The 14694-nt window shown below is 37.7% G+C and overlaps 1 protein-coding gene across 4 annotated transcripts in view; it reads left to right on the top strand.

Moving 5' to 3' along the window:
• JPH1 (junctophilin 1) overlaps positions 1-14694 on the top strand; it is a 92845-nt gene that overhangs the window by 37002 nt on the left and 41149 nt on the right. Inside the window, exon 3 of one of the 4 annotated variants that reach the window (XR_003251987.1) lies at positions 1923-2055. The exons of 2 other annotated variants lie outside the window; for them this stretch is intronic. The gene's annotated coding sequence lies outside the window, so the exon portion shown is untranslated. The remainder of the gene's footprint in view (positions 1-1922; positions 2056-14694) is intronic. One more of the 4 variants, XR_003251988.1, reaches the window with a different exon arrangement.

Here is a 14694-nt window from a genome sequence, read left to right on the forward strand (position 1 = left end):
GCTTATTTTACCATTAATTCAAATAGCTAATTTTAAATTCTCCTGCATGTAATAGTAAATAGACTGTGTGGTTAGACTATGTAAAATAATAATAATAGTTCTGACCTATTCTTTAGTGGTGTTGAAACAGATTAGAAAATGTGACTAGAGTCACACAAGTTCCATATTTGAATCAATTATTTATGGAAAAAAGTACAAATCATTTTTTAAAATATACAGTTTGATCATCTTAAGTATGAATATGCTGATGAGACAACTTAGTGCTTGCTTGTTGACACATATAGAGAATGACAGACAAAGAAGCTGTTGGTGCCTGCCAAAGAATATCTGTTGCCATAGATTGAAATGTATAGCTTCAAATACATTTTAACCTAGAAATGATTAGTGCTTTGAAAATAAACAAAATTCCTGTGTTCCTCAGGATTCCTTTGGACTTGGTCAAGAATTATATTTCCAGCCTCTACCATAAGTACCAAGGCTGCAATGTTTTGTCTGAATGAATTTAGTTCCATCCATGAATTCGGATGATACACACTTTTTGCTTTTCTTGTCTTCATAATTCACAAAGAGAATGATTAAAATATCCCATGTGAAAGATCAGATCCTTGTCTTGAGGCATTTTCTAACTATGTTGCTTATTTTTTAGATTTATATTGTTAAAATTAATGGAAATATGCATTTTTCCTACTTGTAATTTTTTTCTTCACCTTGACTCAGTTCTCTAGAGATACTCTCAGACACTTTAATTTCTTCTTTGTCTTTCCATTGTGTAGCTGCTGCTTTCACAGCTTAATTGCTGCTGAGCGTATTTTATTTCCTTACTAACCTGTTTGGCTTCCTGCCTCTTAACGTTTCTGTTCTCTGACATAAGCCTGCCACTGGTAAGAGGCAATACCATTGTTTAGGGAACTTGCTTAAACAACATGTGCTTTGTTCCCCTTATGCACACTAAGGAAATGTCATCTGAAGCATAACAGAGAGAAAAACTGTCAGACCTTTCATAAATATTATCACCTGAGATTAGTGACACTGCTTGTGTGTCCCACAGCCTTTCATCACAGGAAATACAAAAACCAAATTATAAGAGAGAAACATGATTTCTTCCATCCAAAAAGAATTATAATAAGGGAGAAAGAAGCTTGTTTAAAAAAAAACTTGGTATATAGTAAGTAAATCAGACAACACTGATGTAGAGTAGAGACAGTTTTACATAGTATGCTAAATTACATGTTAGTTATGTAAGATTTTCTATACAAAAAATTTTATGGATTAAATATTCTAATATTCTCTAATGCACATCTATTTCAGAATCATAGTGCCTTTTGCTAAATTGGGAAAGGTACTCAGTGCAGAATAAGATTGGCCGTTCCTGGATTGACTCCAAAATGACTGTTACATTTCACATGTAAAACAAAGCTTATTCTGGAATTTTTTTAATATGTAGGAAAAAAATAGCTGAAGAGAATAGATGGATAACATTAGTGCTGTAGTTTTAAGTGTAGCATTTGGCTACAGAAAGGTTTAGAGGTAATATGTTGATTTACTGTAAGGGATACTATGTGAAAGAAGGCATAACCTGCAAAGAAATCTTTTTGGATAATTTCAGCTATGTCATTACTATTACTGTAAGAAAAGAAGTAATGAAGTTTACACTGATTATTAGATGTTAAGCCATATTAATTCATCCAAATAACAAACCTTTTTTCCTGAAGTTTACTTCAGGAGCAGATAGATACCAGACATCTCTTTAATTAAAAATAAAAAAGGGTATTTAAGTTTCTGAATTCCTAACTTGAAGTTCTCAAAATGTTAAAAGTTTATTTTAGATGTTATTCATATGCTTTAATGTGTAGATATTGTAGGAGGAAAAGTAATTAGCTGGAGGTGGATTCCTCCTTGCTTAATTATGCCTTCTCCAACAGGACTAAATTCAGCTTTGACATACACTGGCAAAAATCTCATTCACACAGAAGCAACGTTTAGTTGCAGCACTGCAGTACATCACACTCCAGTCTCACCAGATGGCATTTCTTCTTCAGGTATATGTCTCTCTGGGTGAGTATGTGCTTCAGGCAAGTTTGTTTTGTTTCTTTGTTTTTAATAAGAGCATCCTTTCTTGACCTAGCTCAGCCTTCTCGTACTTCCAAGTTGTGACATGAGGATGGCATAGAAGGGGCTTCCTTATTACTGCTGGAGCAGTGAGAATGAATGTGGTGGATATTAAAATACGTGTTCTTAGCTCAAACGTTTCCAAAATCTTTGAGAATATCCAAAATTCTGTGATATGTCCTAATCTACCGTACTCTGTTCAGATGTCCCTGACCAGAGATCCCTAACCTGAGCAGATAAGAATCTCCATGCTTCAAGTTTAGTCCATCTTGCAACTAACATACTCTTCCCTGCACRGGACAAAAAAGTCAATGACACTTTTGCCAGGGAAACTGTATGTTCTAAATAGATACTTCATATGCTTGGCATTTTTTTGCTGGAATGCACAAGATGTGAGATTTAAAACAGAAACTTTATCTTCTGCTGCAGTCCATGGTCTCATCAAACTTTGAAGCAAGCTCCAGCATCTCTATTGTGAGCAATTAGTGTTCATTAAGTATACCACTAGGCAGACTGATGCCCAACTGTCATAACAAGATGTCACAGAGTAACAAGAATTAGCAACATACTAATGCTCTTGTACCCTGCTGAGATCAAAATTTCATAGATGACAGCACCATTGATGCTCACAACACAGACATCAGTAACCACTGTTACTCCAGTATCGGTCTCAAAATTTATCCCATTAATAGATAATGKACTGAAGCCACTTTAGTCTGGTCTGTCACTGGTTTTGAGATAGTGATCAGCCCAAATACAGGTGCCAAGTGCCCTCTATACACCATTCCTGGAAGAGGTTTAGTTCTCGTGTCTCTGCCCTCCTCATGGAGTGCTGTCTCCCCAGACTTGGTGTTCTGCCCAACACCTGCCCATCTGGCATCTTGTGGGAGTAGCATAATGAGTAAAATTCAGATGGACCAGTATCTGGCAATTCAGCTGTCCTATGACCTGCTATCATATTTTCTTCAGGTACTATATTTTAGATTTTGTTATGTGCCATTGAGAAAAGAGAGTCTTCTTCCCATTATGATCTGAGGCTTTACCACTGATGAGCATGTATGTGGAAGACTCAGGTCCCATGACAGATCAGTGTGTCTGGAAACTCAAAAGATAGAGGTGTGGATCACATCTGGAAGTCATGTCAGCTTCTGATTCAGGCAGGGTCATCTGCATGAATGAATGACTGCTAAATTCAGTCAAAACACTGTAGTGGACACCAGCCAAAGACAGACATGTGACTAATTTAGAAAGAGGCAAAGAGTAGAGCTTGAGTACTTTTACAGTAACTCCAATCTGAAGTCTCTGAAGTTGTATTAGTTGTACAAGAGGATCCTGTCAAGCAAAAGCACAACTAAGGACAAAGGCCCTGAACAACTCGACCTTTCTGTGAGGAAGCTGTGTGCCTCAGCTTCACTGCAGCTGTTTGGCCATCTGCTGACTCTCGCTGGCCAGGAGTCATATTTTCATAGTGAGCAGGGTGGTACCTCTCTCTCATGACAACAGAGAAGAGCTTAATTTTAACAAAACAAAAGGGTCCAGTGTTAGCCAAGTGGCTTTGCAAAAAGAAATGGACACCCTGAACATCCTGACCACCTATGTCCTGGAGTGTGTAGCTTTAGGCTCCAGGTGTTCTAGAGGAAGTGCAGGGACCTTTTGAGGACTCAACATTGTTCAGCAAATGGTTACAGTGCTGTGTGCTTGATAAAAGAATTGGGACCTCTTACCCTGGGCATATGGGAGACTGACACATCTGCTCTCTAACACAGACTGTACACTTGCCAGCCCCAGCAAAGAGATGTACACTGCCCCAGCATCCCAGACAGTCTCATGCCAGCTGCTTCTGAAATACTGCCATGGGAGTCATCCTTCCATTTCTTAGGCAATATGCTTGCTTCGGAGACAACCTGATAGATTTAACAAGACTGCAGGGATCTTTGTTAAACTCACTTTAGAAAATGCAGCCCTTCAGATCCTATCTTACCATATTCCCTCAAACATAGTTGTTAGAACCTCATATGGCTGGATCGTTAAAATGATTTTTGCTGATTAATCTATTCAGTTTTAATCTTCCGTGCTAGAGACAGCCCTTATTTTCATTCCTTCTCTAAAGGTTTTTCTCTGTAGAACTTTCTTCAAGCAAAATTGACCTTGCTTCATCTAGGATTTATAAATGAGGCTTCTGTTGAACTGGAAACTCCTTATATTTTCTTAAGGTGGATATGAAGGCTGTCTCTTTCTTGTTCTAAGCCTAAGGAAATGCAAAGTTGTCTATATGCTATCTCACTTGCAGGCCATTAACACTTGATTTTGTCATTTTATGTTCAGAGCATAAGACTGATTCATAGTTCTTCTGACAGTTGCACAAAGGTACATAGGAAGTACCTGAATTTATTGATAAAGGATGATGCTCCTTGAACTTTTCCATAATACTGTCACTCTTTATAAAATGAATGATGTGTTTAAGACAAGGAAATCCACTTCTGTTTTTACTTAGACCCCTTGGTGATGAGAGAAAACTATATTCATGTTGTGACCTGTGTGCTTTCTGTCCAGATATTATGGAATTGAACAGCTGTGCAGTTTCAGTTGCTCTTCAGGCCTCTTAAACATGAGAAAAGGGTATAATTCTTCTCCCCAGGGATGACTACTTTGACAAACTTAGAGGTTGAATTTCTTCATTTGTGAACTCTGATGAAAGTACATGAAACTCCGAGGCTTAAAGACTGCTAAATACCTGTGTAGTATTTCTCGCTGTTTTGTAGAATTCCGCCTTCGCTGCCTGTTAGAATCCAGTTTCCATGTTGACCCTGCAAAAAGAGATTATTTTATAGCATAATATTTTCAGCGACAATTTGAATACTCAGAACTTTGTATTTTTGTGCTTTGCTATCAAAGCAGGCTAGTCATCAAAGACAAGGAGAAAATTGCAAGATTTTATAGCTGGACTCACTTGTACAGGAGTAAGAACAAGACACTACCAAAAGCACACTTCAGTTTATGTTGAAGGAAATCCACAGAATTCCTTGCAGRCTAACCCATTACAGTGTTTACGAGTCATCTTTTCAGTGCCGTACTTAGTAGCAAAAGTTTTCGTTATCTCAGCAAGCCTTTCACTGTGCAGCTGTCTCACAGAAACTGAAAATGTTATTTATTTAGTAGGATTGCAGAATAAGTCTTTACTTGTTTTCAAGTGACTTCTTTCAAATGTGAAGGCATACTCCATATACATCCAATTGCTGCCAGAGCACATGCACACCAGAGTAGCAAGACTGGTATATGGAACAGACCTTCACATTTTGTTGGATATTGTCAACAAGGCATAACAGTGAGGTCAGATTCCATATTCAGTAGACATGCACTTCGTTGTTTGATACATACAGCTGAAATTCTGAACCATAATTTGTTTTTTTTTGGGGGGGGTGGGTTTTTTTTTTGCTAATTATTTAAAATGGGATAATCTTTGAGTTACCTTGCATTGATAATCTTGAATTATCAGATTCTGCAAGGAGGCATGTGTTTACTTTCTTTGCTCTTCCAGTGCTCTTCAAGAATGTCTTCCATTCTTTCTGTAAACCCTCAGCAACTTAGGCTTTGACAGAAGAACCAAGGCAAGATTAAGGTGTTCCCTCTTGCTGGCCTTCATGTTTTCCCATGGGATTCATAAAATAAGGTACATATGCAGGTGCAGGTGGATCTGTACTGACTTTAAGAAGTATCGACCTACCTTAGTACACAGCCTGCCAAGATAATTCATGCAGTCCATGAGCTTGTTCCTGAACACTATCTTTCCCAGGATTTATCAGCTCTTTCCCTGTCATGGTGCATGTCCTTGACATGATGGGGCTCCCTTAACATCCTCAAGAAAAATAGCAGGCAAAACTATTCTGATGCCACTCAGTGTTCTGACCCGAGCTGTTGCCACCAACCAGCACCTACATGAATTGTTGTAGTAGCAGCAGTTACTCCTGCAGAGTTATTTATTGAAGACATGGAGTTTACAGCATGTAGTTCTGCAAGTATGCAGTAATGCYCAGCACTTCTGGAAAAGACTTCTGTATGCAAGCAGCACCATCATTCCGTGCAGGCACAGCAAATCCAGTGCTTTTGGCAAGCTCACAGAGGAAGAGTAGTCCTGCTGTGCAAAAGGGAGCAGATCCAGCGTGTGGCCCTTCTCTGATATTGATGAAAGCTCACAGGGTCTGCAAGTTAAAAAAGTAACTGTTATTTAAGATACTTTACCAGGAGAATATTTTTTGAGGCTCAGGAATTGCCTAACAGGTCACCAGATTTCAAGATCAGGCTTTAACAGGAAAGGCTTTTGGGGGGGGGGAGGGGCAAAGTAGTGCCTTATAGGAGATTCTTGCCTTACCAGCTGCTCCAGCATCATGGTTGTGAGAATCATAAAAACCATCAACCCCTAGACAGATCTGATAAGTGTGATAAATCTGTGCTCATGTGGAGAGAGGACAACAAGAAATAAGGATTGATAATATTGGGATTTGCTTCCTGGTGACACATAGTGGTATTTACACTAAAATTCTGATGTTAGTGACTTAGAAAAGAGAATACTTCCTTTCTAGAAAAGGGTGGGGCAGAATGTCAGGACTCCAAATGAGGACTGGAGTGAGGAGGGAAAAAAAAGGAGCAAATAGGCCCCCACTAGTTCTGTTTAGAGGGGCTCAAAGCAATCGAGTTCATGAGTCTGCAATAGACTGTTACTTTTATGTGTGGTTGCTGCTAAATATATTAGAGTACAGTAATGAATCCTCAACCTTTATGGTGCTGATCTTCATGACTTCAGCTGAATAAAGCTGTCAAGGACAGCTCTAAGCAGGAATAAATAGTGCTGTGAACTATCTTTCCACAGTCTCTGGACACCAGAAAAACCTTTTGGGTATCTAGGCAAGATCATCAGCCCTCCTGGCAACCAGCAGAGAGCAACATTCCTCTTTTTCAAATTTTCTGGTAGCTGACAGATCACATATGGTGGTCATTTGTTGAAATGGGTATTATTGGTAACACTGTAGGTAGTTACAAAAATGTAAATATATATATGTTTGTGTTATATATGTGACAGAAAATTATTTTAAAGCTGTTAGCTGCATTTGCCATAAGCCCAGCTATTTCACAGTAATTGTTGTTTCTGTCACCTGCCCTGTGTCTGAAATGATCTGACATTATTTCAAAACACCAATCTACAGCACTCTTCAGTTAGGAGGAATTACATGTTTACAGATGGAAAAATCATCAAAGTCTCTTTCTTTTGCTCATTTATACTGTTCAGTTGCTTGATGTTTACTGTATAATACGAGCAGCTTGATACATATGGGCTAGCCTGGAGAAAAGGCAAATCACATACGACCATCCCTACACTTGAGCACGYCTTTCACAGAGATTGAAGGCTTTTTGTTAATTAAGCTGTCCAGCTATAAACACATCAGTGTTTTGTATTATTCAAGTATTTTTCCAATTTTTTTGAACAGTTAATCTTTAAGCATGTCAAAGAATTTGGAATTACTGAAAATAGAAAAACTAATTGCAGAATAGTTTACTGGGCTTTTTTTTTTTTTTTTTTTTTTTTAAGCAATACTTTTTTCTGGACATCTTGCATCTGATTGCAGGGGCAGAAATGAACAACACAGAAAAATAAGCCCATTCACTTCTGGCTGGCAGACTGCTAAGGGCACAGAGAATGAATTTAAACACATACATTTAATGCATTTAAAAGGATGAAAATATTACAGTTTTGTTTCCATAGTAGATTTTAATGCTCAGAGAAACTAAAGGACTGTTCAAAAAAAAAAAAAAAATTGCCACAGATTATTTGAATTCATGTCAGTATGTTTGTTATTCAAGCATCCCAGTTACCACATTCTTTTTTAGAGTTTTAAATATACACATGCATAAATTGCACCATTATGTCTCATAAAGAACTATTTTGTTTGTCATTATGTTCTGGATTTTTTCAACCATTCCCAAAACTATTTGATTAAAATTATATTCCATGGTCAATGTATCCTTTCTGTTCTCATTTGCTGTAAAGATTTCAATTACACACTAATATTATTCTGAGAAAATGGCAGAAATAAATGTGTGCAATATAGCTTTTGGAAGAGAGAAAAGCAAGTAAGTACTAAGCCACTAAACCTCCAGTTGTGACTTTTTCTTACTATATTTTCTTCCATCAAGCACAGTAATGAAGTCTTTGGATTCAGATATTAGAAGTATAATCTAATAAGTAACAGTGACGAACAGACTGCCAAAGTCACTTAGGCAAAGTGTGAAGCATGCTCCTAGCTGCCTTTATGACTCTTGAGTTTATATGTTATTTTTTGAAGCTAGCAAAAAAACCCAGAATTTTAAATAAATTTTGACATTTAATAGTTTAGATATTTTTCCTGTAACTTCCTGTAACGTAATTTTCATGCAGTCAGCATGTTCTAAGTTACCTATATTAGACTGATGTGAAGAGAGATCAGATATTGGTTTCATATTATGTATTTTGCTCTAAAAATACTTCGGTATTCTCTACTAAGATATCTGTAACACTGTGCTGTGGGCTTTTTTTGCCCTTTTACTTAAAAAAGCTCATCCTTAAAAAAGCACATCAAATCTGCATAGAGGAGAGATTTAGAAATACAGACACTGTCAAGTACTGTTTGATGTGGTTTTCATGTGTGAGTTTACTGATGAGTAGAGCTTGTTAAAAGTTTTCTAACTAGAAGCATTCTAATTAAAAATAATTTAAAACATATTGTTTTCCAGAAATTGACATTTGGTTTCATGTTTTCTGATTTTTCTTTTTCTTTTTCTTTTTCTTTTTTTTTTTTTTTTTTTTACAGGTGAAGGAAATGGTTAAGATAGTTACTTCAGTAGAATGGTGAAAAAATTTTAATACAGTATTTTTAAATTTAAAAAAATAATCGATTTTGGAACAAAAATAATTCCTATTCTCCTCCTTTTCCTATTAGCTCTTCTGATTTTTCATCTAGCTATATCCCTGGGATAATGATTTATTGTTGCTTTTTTATGAGCAGAAAGAAGAGCTGTCTAGAAGAGCTGTCAGATATTGGTGTTGATGATAGTGCTCTTATGATAGCTACTGTTTTATTTTGTTCGTCCCAGGTAGAGGATACTACAGTTTTAACAAGACATGTGGTGGGGGAAAGTACAATGTACCCAGTGTTACCTTAAAAATTCCTCAAGCAGGCTTGCCTTCTCTGGGCAGGATCATTACATGGGATCCTTTTTCCTTGAAGCTCATATACTTTGAAGCAAAGAGAAACATATTTATCTCCTACTTTTTCTTTACATAAATATCTCGTCAGCTCAGGATATATGTTTTTTATGTTTCTGCCTTGATTCAGTAGCTTTCCTCAGTCTGCCAATAGAATTCCTTGTGGTGATAGGAAGCAACAGACTGTTTGTAGATATTCTGTTGTTTGCAGATATTTCTTTATGCCTTTCCAAAAAAATTTCTGTCTGCTGGAGTTAACATTATGGGGCCAGGAAGCTGGAAGAAAATATTGCTCACTAAGGAGAGTTATTAATAAAATTAGTTAATGRTAGAATAGACAGTGCTTATCAAGATTTCTGCTCTTCTCTATGTTTAATTGGTGGTTAGTGACATGCAAAGATACTAGCAGTGAAACACCATTGGCAAAAATGGGGAAAAAAGCCAAAGAGTGTAGCGCACAAAAGTGCTTTTTGTCCRCTGAGTTGTAAGTTGCCCCACAAGGAAGCTTGCTTTTCGTTTGAAATGAAGTTACTAAGCTTGCTGAAATTGAAGACTGTGACATTTTCAAGATTTCTGTGCTAGTGCTAAGATGAAGTACAATCAATATGAAAGCAAAACTTCAGTCATTCAAGCTCCTGACAGAATAATGGATAAAAGTGAATATATTATATGAACAGCCAACTCCATTATCCAGGGGCAGATTATCTGGTGTGTGCATAAATAATGCCAGAGCTAGCAAGGTACCTAAGCTCAGGGAAAGTTACAGGTGAATGCAGCTTGTCTAGTGATGCTTAACAGCAACCTAAAAACACTTTTTCAGATATGTTCATGTGGGTCTTTTTCTGAACAGGGGAGCAAAAGCACTGAGCTGAAAGAAAGATTAGGGAAATTGAGCTAACAGCTTAATGTTAAAAGTGTATTTTCAGAATTACTTTCTTTTTTGGGATGCTTTCCTTCATTCATCTGAAATCTCTCTTTGTGACCTGCTGAGCACATGTGTGACTCAGAAGTTATAAAAAAGTGTAGTTCAGCACCCCTGAATTTCTAAGCAATTCAGTTTTTATTTGTGTGGACAATGGGAGTCTAAAGGCGAACAGAAACTTGTCCTGAAAGTTAGTATAAGCAGAGGAAAGGCTGATTCCACAACAAAAGCATAGATTGGTTTGCCCTAGGGCTACCTATATATCTGTAGGCAGAGCAAGTGGTGTTCATGTTGACCCCTGCAAGAGTCTTAAAGTCCACATGGTTCAGAGAGGCAAAGTACAAGTATTACGTTTCCTATTTTTAATGGAAAAGGGTGCCTCCGATGAGACAACCTGAGCACTTCAGTCAGAAGTCTGTTCATGTCTGAAATACCTAATGTAAATTAATCCTAATTCATCTAATCTCACTTTCTGTAAACACAGACCATGTCATTTTTCTTAGAGAATGGATTAAAGATTGCCTTTAGTACACTATATAATCTCATTTTAAAGACTCAGAAAGATCCATCTTTTTCTCTGTAAAATATTCCCAAAATATTTCAAGCCTGAGTATGCCCAGTTATGCCTTTATCTGAAACACTGAAGTCTCATTTTATCTTCCGCATTTTCCACTGTCAGATATCCGTGTGTACACTGTGGTGTGTCTTCTCAGTGTTTCTCCAATAATCTGAGCAGATATGAGGCTCAAAAAATTTAACTCAAAAGACTTTTCTTTTCCAGATCCTTGGTAATTCTGTGGTCCTGGCATTTCTTTTTCCTTCTTGAGACATAGATGAGGTGGGCATTGTTCCATTAGCAGTTTTGTGGATTCCGTATATAGCAAGAGCAAACTCCTGTTTATAATTGATTTTCATCTCTTATGCATATGAAGACCACAATTCTTTCTGTTGCTGCAGTGTGGAGTGGCTGGCCAGGGTGATCTCATATTCCTTCTGTGCTACTTCCCATGACAGTCTCGCATACTGGCTGGAATTTTTGTTTTCTGTTGTACTGTTTCACTATAGTTGAATGCAATGTTTTCTTGGGCTGTTATCATTGAACTTCAGGTTGCAGTACAATATAGTACAGGCATACCTTGGAAATATTGCGGGTTCAGTTCCAGACCTCTGCAATAAAGCGAATATTGCAATAAAGCTAGTCACACGAATTTTTTGTTTCCCAGTGCTTGTAAAAGTTATGTTTACTATACTGTGGTCTATTAAGTGTGCAATAGCATTATGTCTTAAAAAATAATGTACATACCTTAATTAAAAAGTACTGTATTGCTAAAAAATGCTAACCATCATCTAAGCCTTCAGCGAATCGTAATCTTTTTCCTGATGGAGGGTCTTGCCTCGATGGTGATGGCTGCTGTCTGATCAGGGTGATGGTTGCTGAAGGTTGGGGTGGCTGTGGCAATTTCTTAAAATAACACAGCAATGAATTTTGCCACATCGATTGACTCTTCCTTTCACGAAGGATTTCTCTGTTGAAATGMAACAGAGATTCCTCTGTTCAGAGGAATCACTGTCTATGGCAGCTATAGCCTTACGAAATGTATTTCTTAAATAATAAGATCTGAAAGTTGAAATTACTCCTTGATCCATGGGCTGCAGAATGGATGTTGTGTTAGCAGGCATGAAAACAACATGAATCTCATTATACATCTCCGTCAGAGCTCTTGGGTGACCAGGTGCCTTGTCAATGAGCAGTAATATTTTGAAAGGAATCTTTTTTTCCAAGCAGTAGGTCTCAACAGTGGGCTTGAAATATTCAGKAAACCATGTTGTAAACAGATGTGCTGTCATCCAGGCTTTGCTGTTCCCTTTATAGAGCACAGGCAGAGTAGATTGAGCATAATTCTTAAGTGCCCTGGGATTTTTGGAATGGTAAATGAGCATTGGCTTCAACTTCGAGTCACCAGCTGCATTAGCCCCCAACAAGAGAGTCAGCCTGTCATTTGAAGCTTTGAAGCCAGGCATTGACTTCTCCTCTCCAGCTATGAAACTCCTGGATGGCATCTTCTTCCAACAGAAGGCTGTTTCGTCTACATTGAAAATCTGTTGTTTAGTGTAGCCACCTTCATCAATTCTCTTAGCTAGATCTTCTGGATAACTTGCTGCAGCTTCTACATCAGCACTTGCTGCTTCACCTTGYACTTCTATGTTATGGACATGGCTTCTTTCCTTAAACCTCATGAACCAACCYCTGCTAGCTTCAAACTTTTCTTCTGCAGCTTCCTCACCTCTCTCAGCCTTCACAGAATTGAAGAGAGTTCGGGCCTTGCTCTGGATGAGGCTTTGGTTTAAGGGAATGTTATGGCTGGTTKGATCTTYTRWCCAGACCACTAARRCTTTCTCCMTRTCRGCARTAAGGCTGTTTYGCTTTCTTAKCATTSRTGTGTTCACTGGAGTAGCAYTTTGAATTTCCTTCAAGACCTTTTCCTTTGCCTTCACAACTTGCTAACTGTTTGGCACAAGAGGCCTAGCTTTCGGCCTCTCTCGGCTTTCAACACACCTTCCTCACTAAGCTTCATCATTTCTAGCTTTTGATTTCAAGTGAGAGACGTGCGACTCTTCCTTTCACTTGAACACTTAGAGGCCATTGTAGGGTTATTAATTGSCCTRATTTCGATATTGTCTCAGGGAACAGGGAKGCCCAAGGAGAGGGAGAGAGATGGGGGAATGGGTCAGTGGAGCAGTCACAACATGTACAACATTTATTGATTCAGTTCGCCGTCTTATATGGGTGCAGTTCGTGGCACCCTAAAACGATTACAATAGTAACATCAAAGATCACTGATCACAGATCACCATAACAGATATAATAATAATGAAAGAGTTAGAAATATTGTGAGAATTACCAAAATGTGACACAGAGACACGAAGTGAGCACATGCAGTTGGAAAAATGGTGTCAACAGACTTGCTCGACGCAGGGTTGCCACAAACCTTTTTTGTTAAAAAAAAAAAAAAAAGAAAAAAAAAGCAATRTCTGCAAAGCACAACAAGTGAAGCACAATAAAACAAGGTATGCCTGTATCCTCTTGGGGTTTTTTTGGAATCCAGAAGGTGTATAATCTGTCAACTCTACCATAATATATTTTAGACAGTATCCAGACATTATAAATGTAAAATATTAAATAACTCTGGAACAAAAACTGGTCCGTAAGGTGACATGCATGTATCAACCCTTTTCTTTGATGTCTTCAGTATTAAATTTTGAGGCGTGTCGATGAGTTTGCTTTTAATCCGTTTTGATGTGCCCTATTAATTCCATGTAATTTATGCTGTTGTTTAATTATGTTGCCATGGGCTACAAAGTCAGAAACCTCAGAAAAAATCCAAGTATATGAATCAAGGCAATCTTGATACAGTATAGGACCTGTAATTCTTACAAATATATAAAGTCTTTGGCAAAATTTATTCTCTATGAAAGCATTATGTCTAGCACTGTACTATTAGCCTATAAATCTTTATGGATGTAGACCCAGTTTATTTGTGCTGTTATTTATGCCCAGGACTGACATCTGGCTAACCAGTCATTACCTCTAGGTTATCTTTCCAAATAAGTAAATAAAGTTGGCTGTGTGACAATTCTGTGGAATTTCCTCAGTTATTCATGAATTATTAAACAAAGGCTAGTATTTTTTCAGTTCTGCTAACATGGGTTAGGACTAAAAAAAAAGTAAGGAACTGATTTAGGCTGGAAAAGAGGAGTTTTGAGAAACAATATCCATTAGGCAAGATGGCATGGATTAATGGGCCAGCAATGTGTACATAATAGCTCTGCTTATACTTCACTACCTGAGACTGTACAAGTACTACCAAGGTGATGCAATTCCTGACTGAGGAAAGTTCATGGAGAAGAAACTGCTGATTAAAAGTAAAATCTAGCCAGGCACAAACAAGATTGATAGAGTAAAGCACTTTGAAGAGTTTTCAAGTTTTAAGTTCAGACTGTCTTGATTGAAGACATATACCTCATTTGGCCAATTCAGTCTGTAGTTTAGAAGCACTTCAGGTTTCTCACTGACGTGAAGGTCTCATTTTGCAGTATCCATAAGTAATTCTTTTTCTTGCTCTGTTCCTCTCCAAGACTCCCAGTGGTAGGCAGTGGTGGACAGCTGGCAGACAGTGACCTAGACTCACTTCCAATTACAACAATGGGTTGCGAAGGGTAACGAAGCCTAGAGTTCCTACATAAGTCTACATAGCTCTGCATATGTGTGTTCTTAACCCTGTCATGCCAGAATATTGCTTTGCATACAGTTTTATCACTGAAAGAGGATGAGTAAGATGACTAGCACACTTAACAAACACCAATCCCTGGCTTGCTACATTAGAAAAATTCATAGATGCTAGATACTTACCTAGCATTCATTATG

Source organism: Apteryx rowi, unplaced genomic scaffold (assembly GCF_003343035.1).
Source record: "Apteryx rowi isolate R43461 unplaced genomic scaffold, aptRow1 scaffold_130, whole genome shotgun sequence".
Lineage (NCBI taxonomy): Eukaryota > Metazoa > Chordata > Aves > Apterygiformes > Apterygidae > Apteryx > Apteryx rowi.